Raw genomic sequence first — 9,083 nt, forward strand, 5'->3', positions numbered from 1 at the left:
TTTAAAGATTAATGAATGCAGTGCCTCAGGGCCCACCCGGGGGGCCTGGGGCATGGATCTGCGGAAAAGACACACCCCACAACCAGGCACACTGCCAGAGCCAAGGGGCATGTCAAAAACATCACCTCCATGTGGGTGGCCCACCACAGCCACCACAATAACCATGGCTGCTGTGAAAGTGACTAGATGCCACAACCACCACGCAGATGGTCTGCCAACCACTGGAGTACATTGACACAAGGAGAGTCACCAGCAGAGATAAAGAAAATAATAGGATGTCTCTCTCTACGAAGCCCATTTCAGAGTGACAGAAGAAGCATCTGCTCTATGATAATATTGGGGGACCTGATCACACCTCTCAGCATTGGACAGATCATCTAGGCAACAAATCAACAGAGTAACCATTACTCTTTCAGAAGGAGAGAAGAAATCTAGGGTAATTAGAGGGGGGAGGGGGGAGGAAGAGGGGGATGGGGAGAGATTGAACAAGGGGTATAAAGAATAATTACGATTTGTAACAGTATATACTAGTAATATTGATTTGATCAACATATCTATCTCAATGTTGAACCCCGAAATATGTATAATCAATTTTGATTCAATAAATAAATTTTTTTAAAAATTAATGAATGTTATTTTTTGTAACAGTAATAATTCTGGAGGGGGTGACACAGTTCTTCTGATGGCACTGTTATGGTAAATGATGACACCTTATGTTTTGGGGGCTTTGCCACAATGATCTCCAGCACAATGCACCATAAGAAATGAAATGCCAACAACAACAAAAAAAAAAAAAAAAAAGAAAGAAAAGAAAAAGAAAAAGAAATTGATAGCCAATTGGAAAGGTATTTAAGATGTCAGAGAAATGACAAAGGACTTCAGTTGTCAACTATGAAATTAAATGATCTATCAGTCAGTAGACCATGAGCTTTGAAGGAGGTTCCTGGGTTCCCTGGAAGCTGTGACTGGAGGTGCCTCTTTCTAACTGGCATGGAGCTCTATTTTAGGAGCTGATGCTAAACCATTTTGTAAAACCAAAATAGATGCAGGTTTGCATGTAAGAGTGACTGGAAGCTATTTTTCTTCAATATCCATGTATCCAACCAGAAGAAATAGGTTTCTCCATTTCTTCTGTTGTTACCAAGTGCTGTGTTTATTGGCCTGTTATACTGAAGAGGATAGTTTCTGAACCAAAATACACACACACTCTGCTCCTCACCAAACCACTGAGTCACTAAGGCAGGCACATGATGGCCACCTACGTTTGGTGGAGGCCAAGGACTCATGGACAGGAGTGGGCAGTGCGGTGGGCTGGCCGTCCCACAGGCTGTCTTGCACCCTGGGGAGGGTTGGGCTGGGAAGGCTGTGCTGGGCACAGAGGGCTGTTGGGTCCTTTCCTGTGTGTCTCAAATGCAGCAAGTCACCAGACCCTGGTGACTGCTGAACAAGCCCAGCCCAGGCGTGGCCTCTGGGTCCCAGGGCAAGGCCTGGCCTGCATGTGCTGGGGTGGAGGGGGAGGCAGGCATAACAGAGCAGCATGCCTAGGCCTGGGGTCAGGAGCTGCGCCATTCCTGGTGCGGTGACCACAGCTCCTCCCATGGGGGTTCCAGGTCCCTAGGCCTCTCAACATTCTGAGAAGCATGTGGCAGGCCAAGCTGGCCTTGCTTCTCATCAGGGACAGATGGGGAAACTCAGGCAACCTCGCCTCCTCAGCCCCAGGGACATGGCAGGTGCCTGGGATAGGCAATGGGCTGTCCTGAAGCTCCCAGGCCTGTCCCCAAGAGGAGGATGGCATCCCTACAGGATTGCCCTGGGACTCCTCTTGAGAACAAGTGTCCTCACATCATTCCAGATCGTGTAGCTGGCAAGAGTGTCACCTATCCACAGTTTTCAGGGATGTATCTGTGCATAAAGCAAGGGCGAGGTAACAAGAGTGAGACTGTACAGATACACGGGGGGACACTGTGCAGGGTGAGGAGTGTGTGGGGTCACCTCAGGTGGCCAAAGGCGGTGGCAGTGCTGCTGAGGTGGGCTGCTCCACCCAGGGCCCATCTTTGCCTTGGAATCTCAGGGGAGGGCCTGGAAGGTGGCTAAGGTATCCTGCACCCAGGACATACACCCAAACTGGCAGCTGTTCTGGCTGCCCCAGCTGGCGGTGGCACACACACATGCACTCGGCCTTCAAAGGGACTCTCAGAAGAGATACAGCACAGAGCCCCGGCCCTGTGTAACCCTCGCTAGGTAGAGCCCAAGCCACTATAGTCCCTGCTGACCCTCCAAGGCCCCAGGTTGACTCGAGAGAGGCAATGGGGAACAGCCCAGGCTGAGGCTGCAAGTGGCAGTGGAGCTACTCCCAGTTGTTGGAGAGGGGAGCACAGTAGGTGTCCTGTAAGGCAGCTGCTCCCTGAGGCTGACCCCTCCCATCCCTGCCCCGATCCTCTTCACTTGCCCTGCAGGTCAGCACTGCCCAGAGTTGGATCCCAGGCTCACAATCACTTTGTTAGGAACACAGCTGGGCAGGCAGGGTCAGTGAGGATGTGGAGCTGTCAGGGCTGTGATGCCCAGCGCCTCTCCCTGCTGGTGCCCGGGGGCCTGGTGCCTCTGGCCGCAGCACTCACTTGTTCTCTGTGAGCATCTTCACCTGTGGACAAGGTCCCAGGCAATCCACAGGATCTCCGGGGCATTGTGATTCTTATCCCATTTGTTGAAGAAGTTGAAGATGTTGGTGAATCTCATGTTGTCTCAGATAATCCCTCTGTAGGCTTCCTACAGGGCCAGGTGATAAACAGGACCAAGTGCTCTGATGAGATGTGCCTAGCCACCCAGATAACCTCCCGCACAGCAAACAAATCCTCATACAGCAGCTCTCTAAAAATCCAGCAGGAACCAGCAGTAGCAGAAGCAGAAGCAGGTGCACTCTCTATCCTGATGCCTGCGTTCGAGCAGCTGAGTCCAGGATCTGGATACGGGAGAACAAGTTGACATCGGGTGTCCATGGTGCCCCTCTTGGGGAAGTTTGGGCTCATCCTCTTCATGAGGTGGCTGACGCAGCTTTAGGCAGCTGATCACACACATGCCCTGCACATAGCCCACAGCCAGGTGCTCCCACGTGTAGCAACACACAATGTCTCAGCCTCATGAGGTTGGGAGGCATGAAATACCAGCAGCTGCAGTCACGTCTTTGCATGTCCTTGTCTACATGGTGCAGATTTAAGGCCACAGTGTCCAGCAATTCTATAGCACAGGCAGCAGCCCACACAGCCACAAGCTCCTCTCCTGCCTCCAGCTCGCTGGCCCACTAAGCCTTCTCCTGGCTAGGATCTTAGGGCTTCAAGAAAGTGTGGGCTCCAGAGGCCAGCACACCAGAGCCTTCCTCCCTACCGCCGTCCTCCTCTTCAAAGCCCACACTCTGCCCCTCATCTAGGCTCAAATGGATGCCTGAGGTCAAGAAGTAGCTGTGAGAGGATGGCAGCTCGGAGTCTGGGAGGTTGAACACTGCTGACTACTGCTGCTCCACCACGGTGGTGCCCAGAGTCCCCACTCTTAGTTCCTGCTTGGGCTTTGGTCTGTAATCTTCAGGACCCTGAGGCCGTGGGAGCTCCAGATCATCCACAGAGATAAACACATCATTGCTGATGGTGGAATCTCAGTGGATGAAATACTGCATGAGGCTGTCGACACTGCTACCCAAGGAGAATGTGCTGAGTGTGGTGGTTTCCCCATTTCTATTAGCAGACATGGCCACTTGGCATACAGACTGGAACACCTGCAAACAGTAAATGGACCCCAAATGGGAAAATTCTTTCACAATTCTTTTTATTTAGTTCATTGTCATAAAAATGTATTGATTAATTCTGTTGAAAACATCATTTTAAAAAGCCTGAAAAATATATGCAATAGGCAATCTGAATAGGCCTATATCTATTAAAGAAATTGAATAAATTATAATATTTCCAAACAAAGTACCAGGTTTGGGTGGATTCACTGGTGAATCCTACCAAACACTTAAGGAAGAAATGATACCAATCCTCTAGAATCTCTTCCAGAAGATAGAAGCAGAGGGAATACTTCCTTTATTCATTCTATCAGACTAGCATTACCTTAAAACCAAAAATACATAAAGACATTACAAGAAAGGAAACCACAAACAAATATCTCTTAAAAACATAGGCGCAAAAATCCTCAACTAAATATTAACAAATTGAATCTAATAGTGTATAGAAAGAATTATAAAACATGAGCTAGTGGGATTTATCCCAGGTATGCAAGGCTGGTTCAACATTCAAAAATCAATTAATGTAGTTCATCGCATCAGCAAGCTAAAGAAGAAAATTCATGTGATATACCAATAGATACAGAAAAAGCATTTGACAAAATTCAACACCCTTTCATGATAAAAAAAAAAAAAACTCTCAGCAAAGTAGGAATAGAGGGGAACTTCCTCGACTTGATAAAGAACATCTACAAAAACCCCACAGTTAATATCATATTTAATGTTGAGAAAGAGAAGCTAGAAGCTTTCCTACTAAGATTAGAAAAAAGGCAAAGATGTCCTCTCTCACCACTCTTCAACATTGTACTGGGTGGTCTAGCTAATGCAATAAGACAAGAACAGGAAATAAAAGGTATATAGTTGGGAAGGAACAAATAAAACCTGTCTTTGTTCACAGATGACCTGATTGTCTATGTAGAAAATTCAAAACAACTGACCACAAAAATCTGGAACTTAAAATCAATGATAGCAAGGTTGCAGGATACAAGGTTAATATACAAAACTCAATCACCTTTCTACATGCCAGCAATGAACAAATAGAATTTGATAGTGAAAACACAATACCATTCATATTAGCATCCCCTAAAATGAAATATTTAGATATAAATCTAATAAAACAGGTACAAGATCTATATGAGGAAAATACAAAACTCTGATGAAAGAAATAAAAAAGAAATGAAATAAATGAAGACACATTATGTGTTCATGGATGTGAAGAGTTAGTATTGTCAAATTCTTCCCAACTTGACTTACAGATTCAATACAATCCCAATCAAAATCTCACTAAATTGTTTTGTAGATATCGACAAACTGATTCTAAAGTTTATATGGAGAGGCGAAAAGGCATAGAATAGCTACATCAATATTGAAGGAGAAAAACTAAGTTGGAGGACTGATACTACCCAATGTCAAGGCCTACTGTAAAACTGTGGTAATCAAGGCAGTGTGGAATGGGCATAAGAACAGACAAAAGGATCCATAGAACTGAATAGAAAGCCCAGAAATAGATCCATATCAATATGGTCAAATGATCTTTGACAAAAAAATCAAAGGTAACATGTTGGAGAAAAGATAGTCTTTTCAGTGAATCATGCTGGAATAACTGGACATCCAAACACAAAAATGAATTAAGACACAGAACTCACACCTTTCCTCAAAACCTCAAAATTGACCATATACCTAAATGTAAAACATAAAACTATGAGCCTCCTAGAAGGTGATGTAGAAGAAAATCCAGAAGACCTTGGGTTTGGCAATGACTTTTTAGATACAATACCAAAGCCACGATCCAAGAAAGAAAGAACTGCTAAGCTGGACTTCATTAAAATTTAAAACTTCGGCTCTGCAAAAGACACTGACAGAATGAGAATATAAGACACAGACAGGGAGAGAGACTATTTGCAAAAGACATATCTGATAAAGAACTGTTATGCAAAATATACAAAGAACTCTTAAAACTTAACAAAAATGCACAACCCGATTGAAAAATGGACAACTGATCTGAAAAGATACCTCAACCAAAGAAGATATACAAATGGCAAGTAATCACAGAAAAAGATGCCCCACATCACATGTCACCAGGGAATTACAATTTAAAACAGCAGGAAGGCACCACTACACAGTTCTCAGAATGGCTGAAATCCACAGCACTGACAGCACCAAAGCTGGAGCAACAGGAACACTCATTCATTGCTGGTGGGGTTGCAAAATGGTACAGCCACCTCGCAGGATGGTCTGACAGTTTTTACAAAACGAAACATGCTCTTACCATATCATCCAGCAATCACGCTCCTTTGTATTTATCCCTGACAATAGTCTTTGTATGTCCATGGAGTGTGAAAAACTGCTCGAGAAATCCCAGCACCATCAAGAGAGGCCCTTTAGAGGAAATCATGAAGAATCAATCCGTAGAGGAACCTGGACCGTAAGGGGAACTAAGGCCCTGCATGGAGCCACTCCCTGACCACAAGGACCTGGGCAGACTGAACTGGTGGTGTCCGTGGGTCATACATGGGAAAGGATCCAGGACTCATCACAGGGCCAGAAATATGGTGAAGTGTCGGCCACCGGTCTGCTCCAGAGCTACAAGAGATCCGAGCTGGAGGCTACACCATCCTCCTGAAGCCCCCCTTCATTTCACCTGATCCCACCGCCAGCTGCACCCCTTCCCCACACCCTCAAGCACAGCTCCCCAGTCTGGCCCGGTGGCCTCCCCTCCATCCACACACCAGCAGCAGTGGGGGGCCCGGGAGGCAAGAAACTTCCCCAGGGTGTGTCTCCAAAGGAAACTTCCTGCACACTGGGTGGCTTGGGCAGCTGCAGGACCAGCAGAATCTGCCCCCGGGTGTGGCCCAGCCTCTCTCTCTGGCAACAGCCAGGGCCGGCAGGGGCCACAGGAAGGTCCTTCACCTTCTTTTGCTGACACCCGTGTTCCAGTTAGCCAGAAAGACCGGCGTGGAGCTGAAAGCAGAGTGGAGACGTGCAGCCTCAGGTGGTGGCGGCGAGGCAGTGAGCCGAGCAGAATAGTGTGGGAGCAAACCGTGCTCCCTGCACTTGGGGTGTGGCGGACGGTCCTGAGCCCCACGGAGCAGGAGACGGGCGGGTGCAGGACAGGAACTCTGCTGTGGAGTGAGCCGGAGCCCACGCTGCTGTGCACGGCCCTGCGAGGCCGAGAGGGCCTCCTGCAGTGGGGACAGAGGGGTGCGGGTGGCTGCCCACTGCAGTTCAGATTAAGAAGGTATCTGGCACCTCCATGGCCTTCAAAAGCGTTGTCTCCAAATGCTGAGCTGAAGACTGTCGGGAGCCTCCTGGAAGACAAAGGGGAAGATTTTCCTGCCTGCAGGTCTGTCCCTTCATCCCCAGCTGGGACACTTCAGAGACTGCATTGCTTCCTCTGGGCCACCTCTTCCTTCCCTGTTCCTCTCTGTCTCACTGTCTGTGTCTGTAGGGGAGGAGAGATGGTGCTATAGAAATAAACACACGCACCCACACAAATATATACGTATACATGTATACACACATACTATTTTATAGTGTTTAAATATATAGTATTTTAAAAAAAAAAACCTGTGGGCCGAGCCCGTGGGGCACTTGGGAGAGTGCGGTGCTGGGGGTGCGGCGACGCTCCCGCCGCGGGTTCGGATCCTATATAGGAATGGCCGGTGCACTCACTGGCTGAATACCGGTCACGAAACAAACAAAACAACAATAATAACAACAACAAAAAAACCTGCAATCATGTACAGACAGTCATGTACAACTTTTCAAGGGGATGGCCTGAGTCCTTGAAATTCTCCTATGACTCAATTGAAAAACAAAAACAAAAGTAAAAACTCTATCCTCAAAGGAAACCAAAGCCAGGAAGACCATCCTGAGAATGGGACGAATGTCCGTGAATGCAAAGGGTCCATACTTGGAGCTGCAGCGTTGGTTTTTCTTGCTGGGAATCAAGGCCTGAGGGCCACACCTGCCTGACAAATGCCGCTGTGAGATGACCCGTCTGCTACGTCTAAGGCTCAGGCCATCCCAGTGTGTTCTCTCTCGTGTCCTGTGGGCTGCAGGGCCGCAGACGCTTGTCTCAGCTCTGAGGGCCACACCTGCCTGACAAATGCTGCTGTGAGATGACCAGTCTGCTACGTTTAAGTCTCAGGCCATCCCAGTGTGTTCTCTCTCGTGTCCTGTGGGCTGGGGGGCCACAGACGCTTGTCTCAGCTCTGAGGTCCTGGTGCCGATCACGGGCTGGGGCCTTAGTCCTTCCTGTCCCTCACACCAGGACGGCAGCAAGTCCCCTGCAGCATGGTGGCTGGGCTCCAGGAGGACAGGCCGCACTGGGCAATCTCATCGGACCGCTGCTTGCCTCGTCCTTGCTAATGGCCCATTGGCCCAAGGCCAGCGTCACTGCGAGAAGGGGTCACACGAGGGTGGGAGTCTGAGGCCCGACTCGCGGGGAACGATGTGGAGTCTCGCACGCTGCTGTGGAGCAGAGCTCTAGAAAGTGGACGGAAACACTCCTGCCGGTGGGACGCGCGGCTGAGTGTCCGTGCACGGGACAGAGGAGAAAGCAGGATCCCACGGCCACGTGTGCAGGCTGAAGGTGCGGCCACTGCCCCTGCCAGGTGCCTCTCTGTGGTCGTTCTCTGCCACCCTGTGCCACATTCCCAGTGAGGCAGAGTCTGATTTAGGTCACTCGAGGGTGTCGCCAATGCCTGGAGTTTCATCAGTTTGGGAACACAAGGAGCCTACTTAGGGAGAGAGGGACAGTCTCTGTGGCGGTGACACCAATAGGAGACGTTGCTTTGCTCCTCGATATCCAGGACAGCATCCCACGTGGCCAGTGCACGAATGTTGGTATCACGGTCACTGTCAGGAGCCTGGCCGAACCTCAGTGGTGGGGAACTGGGGCCGCTTTGCAGGACTGAGGGTTTGGGGGTTGGGCATCGCTCCCTGTGCCTCCCTCAGGCCTCGTGTCAACCCTCACGTTCCAGGGAAGTCCCCTAGGCTAAGTTCCTTGTCGTTCACAGCCCCGTCCTCTTGCTCTCCCCTGTGCGGTGCCCGGCCCTGCGCCTGCTGATTCCGTGTCCCCATTCCCGCTGGCCCGCAGCGTGGGCTGGAGGACCACGAGGTTGCTCACCGCCTGTCCAGAGCCTGGCACTGCGGATGCTGAAACTGAAAACCGACACGTGCCTCCCCATCCTGCCTTCCACCACCTCTCCGTTCCCTGAGTCGCCGTTCACCTGTGGCACTGCTGACTAGAAGCCAGAGGCCGGTGACCTCGGTCCTCTCTGACCCGGGCCCAGGTGACAACTGTGTC

The 9,083-nt window shown here is 49.5% G+C and overlaps 1 pseudogene; it reads right to left on the reverse strand.

Moving 5' to 3' along the window:
* Positions 1-2,614: 2,614 nt before the first annotated feature.
* LOC134390924 (small G protein signaling modulator 2-like) lies at positions 2,615-8,857 on the reverse strand (annotated as a pseudogene).
* Between the last annotated feature and the right edge of the window lie 226 nt (positions 8,858-9,083).

Source organism: Cynocephalus volans, chromosome 11 (assembly GCF_027409185.1).
Source record: "Cynocephalus volans isolate mCynVol1 chromosome 11, mCynVol1.pri, whole genome shotgun sequence".
In the NCBI taxonomy this organism is placed as follows: Eukaryota; Metazoa; Chordata; class Mammalia; order Dermoptera; family Cynocephalidae; genus Cynocephalus; species Cynocephalus volans.